Raw genomic sequence first — 15,827 nt, forward strand, 5'->3', positions numbered from 1 at the left:
AAAAAGAGTTATGATGAATACATTGACTCATGAATATGACATTTTAAGAATGTATTTTGGCCCAACCAAAGTCCCAATAAGATAAGATTCACTCATCTCATCCCAATAAGATAAGAGACATTCAGGTACACAATCTATAATCTTCACCTGCACTACGATTATCTTGAATCCTAAATTGACTTGGGCATTAGAGTGCTAACTATGCACCCCCCCCTCCTAGGTCCACCGTATTAGAGAATAGAAACACAAATTCAAGATCAATGTCTCTGATTTAAGATGCATCATGATCGCAACCTTTGGTCTTAGAAGTTACGTTACTGGATCGCTTACGAAGCTTCGTTCCACCATAGCTTCCACAATCTCCTCCATTTTCTGGAACAGTGACGTCGTCTGTGTGAAACTACTTATGATTCTGACATTTTCCACGAGGTCAATTCCGATTCTTATATCTGGAATTCGAAAGCGTCTTTGGTGAAGAAACTGAGGTTTCATGGAGCCGAACTCCGATCCAACTCTAATTGATTGTTCATCTCGATCTCGAACCATCGTAAAAAGACACCAACGCATATTCCAGGGCTGAAATCAGATTTACGACATTCCAACCGGCCATGCTCAGAAAGAGCTTAGGTCGACTAGGAATCTTGATCTCTAACTCCTATCGAGGCTTGTTAATAGATCTCCTCAAATCCGAGCTTGGATTCATCATAGATACAGGCAAAACAAAAGAAATCACATCAAAGAGATGTTTCTGCACAAATGCCATCATGATCAGCCCATGTTGGATGTCTCATCGTCATAAAAGCCACGTGTTAGATGTTTCATCATCGCAACGACTATAGTCGATCCCATACGGTCACAAGGTGTTTGGAAAGGTGGAATGATAAGGGAGTTATGGGGTGATTGACATCTTGGAGTATGGGGAAACTAAGGCGATCATATGGTCGGTTGGGTACCAACCAGATGGAGTAAGTGAAGGTCATATGGATTTCTGTAACACCTCAAACTGCTTTCGGGATTATCGACTGACCCCACAAACCAACACAAGTCTTTTCAGTATGCTTTGTCCTCACTCACACGCTTTCCAGGAAACTTCCCAGAAGATCACCCATCCAAATACTACTCCAAGTCAAGCACGCTTAACTATGGAGTTCTTATCTGTTAGGCTACCGAAAAGAAGATGCATCTTGTTGGTATAGTACCAATCAATCCTTATAAGCCTTCATTCAACCATGCAGTCCCATACCTGCATAGCCTCATGATCCCTCTCATTCCGATGTGAATTCGGTTTTTCCCCTAGAAGCTGCTAGGAGTGTCTCATTGTCATGCCTCATGCATCGACAACCACTCCTATCGCCCTCGGATGTTACATATAACCACTCTTCGGCCTCTCCGACCTCGGGTGTTACATGCCCACCAGCTTCCGCTTGGTTCGTCCCCGAACCACATCGTATTGGGAGAGGTATGGCTCTGATACCATTTGTAACACCCTAAACTGCTTTCAGGATTATCGACTGGCCCCACAAACCAACACAGGTCTTTTCAGTATGCTTTGTCCTCACTCACACGCTTTCTAGGAAATTTCCCAAAAGGTCACCCATCCAAATACTACTCCAAGTCAAGCACGCTTAACTATGGAGTTCTTATCTGTTGGGCTACCGAAAAGAAGATGCATCTTGTTGGTATAGGTAGTACCAATTAATCCTTATAAGCCTTCATTCAACCATGTAGTCCCATACCTGGATAGCCTCAGGATCCCTCTCATTCCGATGTGAATTCGGTTTTTCCCCTAGAAGCTGCTAGGAGTGTCTCATTGTCATGCCTCATGCATCGACAACCACTCATATCGCCCTCGGATGTTACATGTAACCACTCTTCGGTCTCTCCGACCTCGGGTGTTACACTTTCCATCAACATTTGAAGTCCCTAGTACCCTGGCATCGTTCTAAAGGACAAACTCTTGTCGCGACGCGAAAAATACGACCATGAGTGCATCGCACACTCGAAGGTGGTAAACAAAGTCGCCACCGAACTTTATTTATTCTAAAGAAGGAAAGGAAAAATATCGATAAACCCCTTAACAATGAAAAAGATATGGTCGTCGCAGACAAATCAAATTCAGAAGTCGATTATGCAAGGGAAATGTATTAGCCCCTCACATCTGTTATACTCAACGAAAACTATTTAGTTACTTTTGCATTAAGTGTTAGATTAAAAATATTTGCGTTCCTTAAGTTATTAAAGTTTGAGAGAAAAAAGAAAAGGATATAAAATAATTTTTTTATTAGGGTGCCTGACGAAACTTTGAATCTCGCTCATACGTATCTCTAGGTGCAACGGAGAACTCGAGGGTACATAGTTCTGGGTAGAAAATGTTTATGTGTTGGTCGATTTTAGCGAAGGATGCCTGGTTGCATTCGAGTGGAAAACATTGCTTGCTATCCAAAACATGGAGAAATGAACATTGACATCGCGTCAGAATGAACAACATGACTTGGAATCTCATAGAGTTATGTTTTCATCGCAGTCGGGCAGAAAGGCGTTCTAACTTCTTGCACATGGTAGGAACGAAGCTTGTTTGCATCGTCTCATAATGGACGAAGCATATTTCCCTTATGAAAATGGTTTGAGATTTAAAGTCAAAAGGCAAAAGGTTTGAGTGTATTGGATTATTTTGGGGAGGGTGACGAATGCTCGGATAGTCGAGATATACACCTCGTATCCAAGTATTTTAGGAAAATAGTGATATACATCAAACTGTTCCTTTTTCACCCAATTAACTGTAAAAGAGTTAGGTATGATTATGTGTTTTGGTTGGAAGACGAATACTCGAATGGTCGAGATATACACCTCGTATCCAAGTATTCAGGGAAATGAGTGATATACACCAAACTGTTCCTTTTTCGTCTGGTTTATTATAAAATGAGATTGTGGTATCAATCGAGTTGAGAGTTTTTTAAAGGGATGACGAATGCTCGGATGGTCGAGATATACACCTCGTATCCAAACACTCGGGAAAAAACGTGATACACAATACGTTCTTTTTTCATCTTATTTATGAAAAGATATTTGATAATGATTAAGTATTTTATTTTGATTTTGAAAATGCACTCGATATTGACCGAGGTTTCATTTGCATTGCGGAATGAAATATGAAATGATTTGTTTTTTATTTGAAAAAGATTATGGCGAGAAATTATTATTTTTTATTTAAGAGTGAAATGAAATTAATTAGAAAAAAGTGATTATTTATAAATAATAGTAAGATTGATTTTTGTTTTGAATAAATTAAGTTTAAAAAAAATATTTTTGGTTTTTAATAAATCAATAAATTTAAATAATCTAACAAACAAATAAATAAATATTTATAGTTAATATACAAGCATATAAATATTTACACATGTACAAAAATAAAATACAAATATTTAAAACATGCTCAATATTATTTTTACAAATAATTGTTGGAATAAGAATAAAAATAAAATGAAATAATGAAAATAAAAACATAACAAAAATAAATAAATAAATAAAATGAAAAGCAATGGGCTAAGAAGCCCAATCCGGGGATTTGTAATAAAAAACGCAAGGTAAGGTCCAAAAGTGGGTTTAGCCAAAGACCCTAGCGCCCAAGGAGAGGGGATCATTTTAGAGTCAAACAATTGACTAAATAGAGGTTATTAGATTTGATGATGCGATCAGAAGCGTTGGACTGGCATAGTAAGGAGTGAGTCAAAGCAATCTAGAGGCCCAAAAGACATACGCATGCTAGGAGTGAGCCCATGAGATCCTTTGTTGATTAGACTAAGTCAATTGATCCAAGGATCAGTACTCAACCACGTGTTTACATCACAAGACGTGTGTAAGGGCTCTTAAAAAACAAAAATGAGATAGAGAAATCTCTCTCTCTCTCTCTCTCTCTCTCTCTCTCTCTCTCTCTCTCTCTCTCTCTCTCTCTCTCTCTCCCTCCCTCCTAGAAGCTCCTTTCATTCCTATTACGGTTGTTAATGGCGTTGGCACTCCTAAGACCGAAGCATCATGGAATGAAGATGATAAAAAAAAGGTTCTTTATGACAATAATACAATAAATCTTCTTCAAGGCGATCTTGGCATGGATGAGTTATTTCGCATTTTAACATGCACAATGACAAAAGAAATATGGGATACTTTGGTCGAAACACATGAAGGAACCACATAAGTTAAAAGGTCAAGATTGAATACCTTAAGTTAAGAATACGAGTTATTCTGAATGCAACCCGGAGAATCAATTCTCAATTTGCATAAAAGATTTGTGCATTTGACGAATCACTTGAAAACTCTCGGTAAGACTTTAACTATTGATGAACTTAATCTTAAAGTACTCAGATCTTTAACCAGGGAATGGCAACCGAAAGTGACAACGACATTCGAAAAGAAACGTCTATCAACGATGATGTCCGCAACATTGTTTGGGAAACTCCAAGAATATGAGACAGAACTTGGTAGACTTGAAGAGCATGAGAATTTAGACAAGAAATCCAAAAGCATTGCCTTAAGAGTTTATTTCAAAGAAGTTAAAAAAGAAGACAATCTGGAGGAAGACGAGAACATCATGCTTCTGAAGGAGAAGGGCGATCCAAAATGCAGTGGAATTTAAAAAAAAATCTCCTTTAGTGATTCTTACGAATGGGCATGATCAGTGATAGAATCGTTACCTCTTGTGGCGATTGAAACCTTTGATGCAGATCTACGGAGCGATCACGAACATTGAACGATGACAACGCCTCTACTCAATCCACACGAACGGATTCCTTCATTCTCAGTTCTAGTTGTTATGAATGAAGGCTTTGTGTGTGTGTGTGTGTGTGTGTGTGTGTGTGTGTGTGTGAGTGAGAGAGAGAGAGAGAGAGAGAGACGAAATTTCAACTGCACAAATGCTTCTGCACAAGGGTTCTATTTATAGAACCACTTGTGTGGGCTGCAGGCTAAAAACCCCACTTAAGTGTATGTGACCCATATCTTATAATATGCCAAAATCACTTAAGCGTGTGGTACCTTACCATATTTCGTATTCTACTTAAGTACATCGTACCTTACGATGTTCTACAATTCACTTAAGTTCATCGTACCTTACAGTGTTCCTTAGTTACTCTATCTCTCATCAATCCTTCATTTTGTGTGTGACCCTATAGGTTTTTGTGGCATTGGCAATTATATTAAATCATGTATTTAACGTAATAAACAGTGAGCGGTATCTAGCAACACATCACTGCTACCCAAGACACAAAAATGTCATGTGATCTGACAAATCCTTTTGTGATAATACTTATGTGTACAATTACCCATTTGCCCTTATGTCTATATTGAATACAAGGCATAGATTGTGTCATCCTTGTCCAGTTCAATATTGGGCCCATAGACATTTATCCTATTATGCAGGATGGGCAAATTTCATCTAGGTCACTCATGCCCCTCAGCATGCTTCGTGGAGTACCCATCAACTGTCTTTATGGTCATCCAGTTACGGACAATGTTTGATCGGCAATAAGGCACTTGACTTTACATCTAGGGTCCATAGTGGTTTCAGGTCAAAGGGTGATATACACCATTATCACCATGAGAATAACTTATGACACTTTGCATAACAATCTATATAGTATTCTCATAGCGGGTCAATCCAGTACAAATATTACTCTTAATATTCATACCTATGTTTAAGACTTGATAACTCCTTATCCATGATCCATGAGATGTGATCATCAGTCTATATACATAATAGTCTTAATGCTTTAATGGTATCCCACTTCACAATAAAGCTCGACCACAGATACTTTAAGAATAGTGTCCTTATATTTAATGTGATCTCATGATTAAGTCACACTTGATACATTAAACGGACTAGCTATTCTAGGGACTTTATTAAACAAACATAATAAAGAAAAAACCTTTTATTATTAATAAATAATTCGATACAAATACCAAAAGTATTGGCCTCTAGGGCTTACACCAACAATCTCCCACTAGCACTAGAGCCAATCAGGCATACCCCTAATGCCCATAGATCTAGTATGGCCATCATGCTTCTACAGCGCAAGAGGCTTTGCCAGTGGGCCAACAATATTGTCAAGTGTAGGAACTCTGCATATTTTCATATCTCCCCTATCTATTATCTCTCGAATGAGGTGATAACGCCTAAGTATGTGTTTGGATCGTTGGTGAGATCTAGGCTCCTTAGCTTGTGCGACAACACCATTGTTATCATAATAGAAACCAATGGGATCCATAATGCTAGGAACTATGCCAAGTTCACTAATGAACTTTTTGATCCAAACAGCTTCCTTTGCTGCACTTGAGGCAGCAATATACTCGTCCTCAGTTGTAGAATCGGCAACTATATCTTGCTTTAAACTTTTCCAACTCACATCGCCACCGTTTAAGCAAAACACATAACCAGATTGCGATCTAAAGTCATCCTTATCTGTCTGGAAGCTAGCATCGGTGTATCCAATTACAACAAGCTATTTTTGACCTCCATATGTCAAGAATGAGTCCTCGATCCTTCTCAAATACTTAAGGATATTCTTGACAACTACCCAATGAGCATCACCGGGATAAGATTGGTACCTACTCGTTGCACTTAAAGCATACGAGACATATGGTCGATTACATAACATGGCATACATGATAGATCCTATTGCAGATGCATATGAAATCTTATTCATGCGATCCCTTTCTTCCTTAGTTGAAGGGGACTGTGTTTTTGATAGACACAGACCATGTTGCATAGGTATGAATCCTTTCTTAGAATTATGCATATTAAAGCGTCTCAACACTTTGTCTATGTATGTACTCTGACTTGCCCAAACAGTTTTTGTGATCTATCTCTATAGATTCTGATTCCTAATATATTGGCTGCTTCACCTAGGTCCTTCATAGAAAAGCATTTTCCCAACCAAGACTTTACTTGTTGCAGGGTAGGGACATCTTTTCCAATGAAATCATCAGTAAATGTGATGAAGTACTGAAAACCTCCTCTGGATGGTATGTTCAGTGGTCCACATACATCAGTATGTATGAGGGCCAAAAGATCATTAGCTCTTTCACCTTTTCTTGTGAATGGACACTTTGTCATCTTTCCAATTAAACAAGATCTGCATGTCCCATATGATTCATAATCAAAAGAGTCCAAGAGTCCATCTTTATGGAGTTTGGAAATGCGTTTCTCATTTATGTGGCCTAATCGACAATGCCAAAGGTAAGTTGGATTTAACTCATTAGGTTTCATCCTTTTAGTATTAATGTTATAAATAGGCATTTCAAGATCAAGGACATATAGTCCATTGTTCATTTGTGCAGTAGCATAGAATATATCATTCAAATAAATTGAGCAACAATTGTTCTTTATTATAAATGAAAAACCAAACTTGTCCAAACAAGAAACGGAAATAATATTCCTGCTAATTGAAGATACATAATAACAGTTCTCTAACTGAATTATTAAACCACTAGGTAAAGTCAATACATAAGTCCCTACGGCTAAAGCAACAACCTTTGCTCCATTGCCAACTCGTAGGTCAATTTCACCTTTTGCCAAATCTCTACTCCTTTTTAGCCCCTGCACATTGGTACAAATGTGAGAACCACATCCAGTATCTAATACCCATGATGCAGAAGTAGATAAATTAATTTCAATAACAAAAATACCTGAAGTTGAAGTCTCTACGCCATTCTTCTTATCTTCCAGGTACTTTGGGTAGTTTCTCTTACAGTGTCCGGTCTTACAACAATGGAAGCAAGTGTCTTCCTTTGTTATGCCTCCACTAGGCTTCAAAGCAGCAACATTGGGTTTGGGTTTGGCAACTTCCTTGCCTTTCCCTTTATCACCCTGCTTGGTGGGTTTTTTGTTCTGTCTCTTTCCATTTTCGATCTTCAGAATGGACTTCCCTTTTGACTTCAGATTCTGCTCAGCAGTTCTTAACATGGATAGCAGTTCAGGAAGATCAAATCGGTCGCAAGTTCAAATCAGTTGAAAGTTCCTTTCCGAGGGGAAAACCCAACCTCTCAAGGTTTTCCATATACCCAATCATCTTGAGAACATGGGGACCTACAGGGGCTCCCTCAGCTAACTTGCCTTGAAAAAGGGCTTTTGAAACTTCAAACCTTTCATGCCTTGCTTTCTCTTGATAGAGCATCTTCAGATGTTCGATCATATCGAACGCTGCCATGTTCTCATGTTGCTTTTGCAACTCTGAGTTCATGGTAGCTAGCATGAGATAAGCAGTTTCATTGGCATCATTGACATGCTTCTTATAAGCATCTCTTTCTGCCTTAGGTGCAGAACTAAGAGGTTCCTCTTCAGGAACAGGATTCTCCAAGACATACAGCTTTCTATCATGTTTGAGGATAATCCTCAGATTTCGGTGTCAATCTAGAAAATTTGTCCCAGACAATTTTTCCTTGTCAAGGATTGATCGTAAAATGTTGTTAGAGGTGTTTGTTGTCATGGTAATCTACATGAAAATAATGAAAATATAAGTATCAATAACATATTTAATTAGGCCTTTAATTAAATATGCTCCCACTATTTTACTCAAAACAAATGACCCTCGCCATTTGATTCGGAAAATCCCGTTGGAAGATTTTCTAGTGGGTCGAGATCCACATTTCACTTTGTTTTAAGTCCGCGTAGGCGGATTACACAAAACTAGGTTATTTAGGTAGGAACTCCTTCCAATTGTATCTAATACAACTCTCGAATATTTTAATTGGGTGAATAACTCCTTATTCCAATCCATCACATGGATCATTTCCAACTCTTGCTTCTAAACATATATAATCTTATTATAATTTGTTTAGTTAAGTATGAACCATTGTTTTAGCAATTGGATATTACAATTATCCCATCGCACCTTACTAATATAGGACATGCACCCCGCGTAGGCAAAACCTACATTATCCGATACTAGTCTTGATAAGTGCTAAAACTTGGAAAGCATAAACTTAATATTTAATTTAAGGGAATTTTTAATTATTCTGATTTCACCGGCTTATTTATCATATAAATCGTCTCTCACATGCATCAACATACATAATGAAACCGTTATGGCCCCTAGCGCAATTGTTCTCCCAAGCCAATGAGAGAACCTAAGCTAACCTAATAACGATTTAAGCTTCTCCAAGCAAGATCTTCAAGGTTGTCCTCCTTTGATATTGTATTCTTCTCTTTCTTCATAACATTACATTACATAAAAGAAACTCGTTTTACATACAAGGGAGTGGCGTGAGAAAAAAAGTTACATTAAGAGATTAAAATAGAGGCACGACACGCAAGTCGTATTTTAAAATCCCAAAACAAAATAAAGGAAAACTAAGGCCATAATCGATCACCACAAGATAATAATAATAAACACATCATTATTATTAATTTATATTCTGTTAATTAATTAAAACCGAATTAAATTTCGGAGACCAATCACACTACTCAAAATTTTAATGAACAATTCATTTGAAATCGGCGTCGTTTTTCGCATCAACACTTGATACTTTAAAGCACAACTCTTGCGCAGTCACAACCCTAATCGCATAACTCTTTGACAGCATAACCTCTGTGCCGTCATTAACCCTAATGCACCAATTTCAGACCGTCAAGCACACCTCGATTGTTAATTCAGTATGATTGATCAACACGTCATTGCTTCACCATACTAATGTCGGATCAAGAAGCAAATGACCATTGATCGCTCAAAGGAAAACAACCATTAAATGTTTGAATGAAGGAAACAGAAACAGTATATCATATATACCTTATTTTGCAACAGGATTACTTATATCATATATATAACTTGATCGATCTCAATTGCGTAACCTATGGATGATCGATGTATCACTGCTTCACCATACTAACGTCGGATTTCGAAGCATAGTCAACATCAATCATCGAAATCGTACACACATGATGCCAAATTTAATTACTCATTTATTCTTTAATTCATTCTGTCTTTTAATCGTATTAATACAGAAAATAAACAACTATCAGATGCATGGTTTTGTAAGTGGCTCTGATACCACTGAAGGAGAAGGGCGACCCAAAATGCAGCGGAATTTTAAAAAAATCTCCTTTAGTGATCCTTACGAGTGGGCATGATCAATGATAGAATCGTTACCTCTTGTGGCGATTGAAACCTTTGATGCAGATCTACGGAGCGATCACGAACGTTGAATGATGACAACGCCTCTACTCAGTCCACACGAACGGATTCCTTCAATCTCAGCGCTTGCTGCTACGAATGAATGCTTTGAGTGAGAGAGAGGGAGAGAAACGAAATTGCAACTGCACAAATGCTTCTGCACAAGGGTTCTATTTATAGAACCATTTGTGTGGGATGCAAGCTAAAAAGCCCACTTAAGTGTATGTGGCCCATATCTTATAATATGACAAAATCACTTAAGTGTGTGGTACCTTACCATATTTCGTATTCTACTTAAGTACACCGTACCTTACGATGTTCTACAATTCACTTAAATGCATCGTACCTTACGGTGTTCCTTAGTTACTATATCTCTCATCAATCCGTCCTTTTGTGTGTGACCCTATAGATTTTCGCGACATTGGCAATTATATTAAATTATGTATTTAACATAATAAACAGTGAGCGGTATCTAGCAACACATCACTGCTACCCAAGACACGAAAATGTCACATGATCTGATAAATCCTTTTTTGATAATATTTATGTGTACAATTATCCTTTTGCCCTTATATCTATATTGAACACAAGGCATAGACCGTGTCATCCTTGTCCAATTCAATATATGGCCCATGGATATTTATCCTGTTACGCAGGATGGGCAAATTCCATCTAGGTCACTCATGTCCCTCAGCATGCTTCGTGGAGTACCCATCAACTGTCTTTATGGTCATCCAGTTACGGACAATGTTTGATCAGCAATAAGGCAATTGGCTTTATATCTAGGGTCCATAGTGGTTTCAGGTCAAAGGGTGGTATACACCATTATCACCATGAGAATAACTTATAACACTTTGCATAACATTCTATATATTATTCTCATAGCGGGTCGATCCAATACAAATGTTACTCTTAATATTCATACTTATGCTTAAGACTTGATAACTCCTTATCCATGATCCATGAGATGTGATCACCAGTCTATATACATAATAGTCTTAATGCTTTAATGTTATCCCACTTCACAATAAAGCTCGATTATGGATACTTTAAGAATAGTGTCTGTATGTTTAATGTGATCTCATGATTAAGTCACACTTGATACATTAAACGGATTAGCTATTCTAGGGACTTTATTAAACAAACATAATAAAGAAAAAGCCTTTTATTATTAATAAATAATTCGATACAAGTACCAAAAGTATTGGCCTCTAGGGCTTACACCAACAACTTCTTATAAAAAGGTTAGGTAAATATTTTGGTATTAATGAAAATTCTAACTTTGCAAGAAAGAAGAAATATTTTAACAAGAAGGAAGCATCTACCTCTACTCAAAACTTCACTTGCTATGAATGTGAAAAGTGGGGACATATAAAGGCGTATTATCCAAAACTCTCAAAGAAAAGTAGTATCAATAAAAGAAAGGATTCAAAATCTAAAAAAACCTACATTTCATGGGAAGATAATGAAGTTAGTTCATCCTCCGATTCCGAAAGTGAAGAATATGTTAATCTTGCATTGATGGTTTCACACCATTCCGATGATGAAGAATAAGAGGTTAGTAATGAAACATATTCTCATAATGATACTCAATGTGCTATTGATGAACTTCTAAATGAATGTAAGGTTTTGTATAAAACGGTGTTAACTCAAAAGAAACAAATCTTATCTCTTGAAGAAAATATTGACACCATGGAAAAGAATTTTGAAATGGAAAAACAAAACTTTCTTGAAAAGGAAAAATAAAATCTTACATGCAAAATTTGTGATTCACTTACTTTCCAAATTGTTCAAATGAGAAGAGTTCTTGAAAGATGTGAAAAAGGACAAGTTGGATTGAAAAATGTTCTTATCTAACAAATGTATTCAAATGACAAAAATGGTTTTTGTTATTCTAAGTTTAACAAACCAAGTACTAATAAAACTATCTTTGTTAAGACAAGTGACCAATCCAACAAGGAAAAAGTGAACAAAGCACAAAAAGTTCATCAACATCCTAAGAAGAAATTTCCCAAAAAGAAATCATATGTTCCTAGGTATAAAAGTAATTTTGTTCCTACATGCTTTTATTGTGGTATAAGTGTCCATGCAGCTAATGCTTGCTATGTTAGAAACTTTAGTGTGACAAGTGAGCATTATGTCTGGGTTAAGAAAGGTACTGATTATGAAGGACCCAAGGCACATTGGGTACCGAACAAAACATAATTTTTTTTGTAGGTATGCTGAAGACCACTTTAAATCTATGGTATCTCGATAGTGGCTTTTTAAAGCAAATGACGGAAGACATAAGCAAATTTTAAAATCTAGCACTTAAAGCCAAGGGATATGTCACCTATGGAGACAACAATAAAGGAAAAAATCCTGGAAAAGGCAAAGTTGGAGTACCACCTTTCACATCCATTGAAGATGTATTTTATGTTAAAGGACTAAAGCATAATCTTTTAAGAATAAGCCAACTTTGTGACAAAGGCTTCAAGATCAAGTTAACCAAAGATGAATGCTTGATTAAAGATGAAGTCATCAATGAGGTAAAACTCAAAGGTAAAAGAATCAATAATATTTTTATGATAGCTTTAGATGATTTGTCTTTGAAAATAAAATGTCTCATGGTAAACAACAATGACTCATGGCTTTGGCATAAAAGGGAATCTCATATTCATATGGAACACTTAAATAAACTAGTCAAACGTGATCTTTTCATTGGTTTTCCTAATATAAGATTTGTCAAAGATAAATTATGTTATTCTTGTCAAAAGGGAAAACAAACGAAATCAACTTTCAAGTTAAAGAATGTGGTGTCAACAACAAGACCACTTCAATTGTTGCATATGGACCTATTTGGTCCATCAAGAACAAGAAGCTTCGAAGGTAATATATATGCCTTAGTTATTGTTGATGATTTCTCTAGATATTTTTGGACTTTGTTTCTTGTGCATAAAAGTGATGCTTTCAAGGATTTTAATAAGTATGTAAAGCAAATTCAAAATGAGAAGTCATTAAAGATTGTATCTATAAGAAGTGATCATGGTGGAGAATTCCAAAATGCATCTTTTGAAGAATTTTGTGAAGAACATGGTATCTCTCATAATTTTTCAACACCAAGGATTCCACGACAAAATAGAGTAGTAGAAAGGAAGAATCAATTTCTAGTATAGCCTGCAAGGACAATGCTTAGTGATGCAAATCTACCAAAGTACTTTTGGGTGGATGCAGTTAGTACGACATGCTATGTTGGAAATCAAGTCATCATTAGACCTATCTTGAAAAAGACTCCATGTGAACTTTTCAAAGGAAGAAAACCAAACATTTTTCATTTTCACATCTTTGGATGTAAGTGCTCTGTCCTCAACAATGACAAAGAAAATCTTGGTAAGTTTGAAGAAAAATCCGACGAAGGTATATTTCTTGGTTATTCCCTTTATAGTAAAGCTTATAGAATTTATAATGAAATAACTTTAACTATTGAAGAATCTATGCATGTTTCCTTTGATGGAACTAACACCTCTAAGGAGGACATCATTGTTTGTGATGATGATGATATTATAGAACTACCCTCGGAAGAAGTTTCTAATGATAAAAGTGTGAGTCAACCGGAACAACAACAAGAATTTTCACAACAAGATTCTAAACATACTGATTTTCCTCAAGAATGGAGAACCCATCCATCCAATAGACAAAGTAATTGGTGACTTAAGAAAAGAAGTTTCAACAAGACTAAATCTCAAGGATGCTTGCTTGAACATGGCTTTTGTCTCTCAAGTAGAACCTCTAAGATTGATGAAGCCTTAGGATACGATCAATGGATGACTGCTATGCAAGAAGAATTAAATTAATTCGAGAGAAATCAAGTTTGGGAACTTGTTCCTAAGCCAAGTGATAAGCACATCATAGGTACCAAATGGGTGTTTAAAAACAAACTTGATGAGAATGGTATAATTGTTCAAAACAAAGCAAGATTGGTGGCACAAGGTTATAATCAAGAAGAAGGAATCGACTTCGAAGAAACATTCTCTCTGGTTGCAAGGTTAGAAGTTATCCGTTTATTACTTGCTTATGCGTGTTCACTAAATTTTCAGATTTTCCAAATGGACGTTGTCGCATCCGCGAAAAACAACCGGCGGGAAAAACAAAACAAACAGAGCCGCCACCGTGCGTTATTTATCCCAAACGAGGGAAAGGAAACGCTCGAAGTAAACCTGGAAAAGACATGGTCTTGCGACCAAAGAGAGATGGGATCGGGAGTCGGTTATGCGAAGGGAAGGTATTAGCACCCCTACGCATCCGTCGTACTCGACGGGATCCACGCTCAAAAGAATAGAAGAAAGGTTGCTAAACACTGCTCAAAAGAATGCACACACACGCTGGAACAAGACACAGGTGGGAGAAGAGAGGAACGGGCTTGCTAGGACATCGCATCCTATGCCTACGTATCTCATCTGGAATGAGAATCAGAGCTACCGTAGTTCGGCTCACGCACGCCAAACAAAGCTCACACAGGAAACTGACTGCCAATCGTTGGGCTTACGTCAGACTCCACACACACCGGCAAACATGGAAACCGAATGCCAATTGTTGGACTTACATCAGACTCCGAACCAACAAACACACATAGGAAACCAACTGCCAATTACTGGACTTACGTCAGACTCCACACACACCGACAAACACCAATAGGATACGGAATGCCAATCGATGGGCTTACATCCATCTCCTAACACACACAAGAAGGTTAACAAACAAACAAGTTAATAGGGAGTCTGGCACTCGAGCCTAATAACTGTCAAGCAAACACACACAAAAAAGGAAAAGGGTGCCCGGAGAGATCTCGTACGATCTCCTGCCTACGTACCTCATCTGGTATGAGGATCAGGGCAACGTAGTTCCCCTTAACAGGGGAGAAACTTTCTCCTAACCAGAGACTGGGAAATGACAAACTAGAAGGGAGACTGACTCGAGCCTAATAGTTATCATGCAATCCACCATGGTCCTAGGTTGAGGTTTCTATCTAACTTGCACAGGCAGCAAGCTATCCTAAACAACACAGTCAAAATCATACAAGCACAAAAAGCAAGCACACACACTATATGCAAACAAATGGGCTCATACAAGGTTAGGCTGTGAAACGCAAGCCAACTGGAATCGGGTGTAGTTAGCTTTTAACCCTAACATTGAGAGTTAGGGTGAAGCAGATGAAATGGGAAGTGAGGGTAAGACCTCACAACTCTTATCCCTGGCCTGGGAGAGCTTCAGACAAATGAAAGTGGGAGTTCAGAAAGTTGGAACTCTTCTCCACATATGACTGACTCAACAAAGATCTTGGGTTAATATCCACAATGCATCAACACAAGGTGTGAGCAAAGTGGATGACACACTGAATAGCAGGAGATGGATTGCACATCTCTTTTATCTGCCAATTGCCTCATAGAGGTCTTTTCCTGCTTGGCACAAAGATAAACATTCACAAGCATTGCCTCTTAAGGAGGGCTTCAGACAGGTGCCTGCCCAAGTAACAGGACAGGTCTTCCAGACTACATGAAGTCAGAGAGTTATACCTATGTGGTTAAGCAACCAAGCAAAAGCAAGTTCAAATTGAACTTAAGCAACTTATGTACCTGTAGAAACATCACACAAATCAGTTCAACTGTACAGACAAACAGACAACCATGA

The sequence above is a fragment of the Lathyrus oleraceus genome, chromosome 4, assembly GCF_024323335.1.
Source record: "Lathyrus oleraceus cultivar Zhongwan6 chromosome 4, CAAS_Psat_ZW6_1.0, whole genome shotgun sequence".
NCBI classification, from domain to species: domain Eukaryota; kingdom Viridiplantae; phylum Streptophyta; class Magnoliopsida; order Fabales; family Fabaceae; genus Lathyrus; species Lathyrus oleraceus.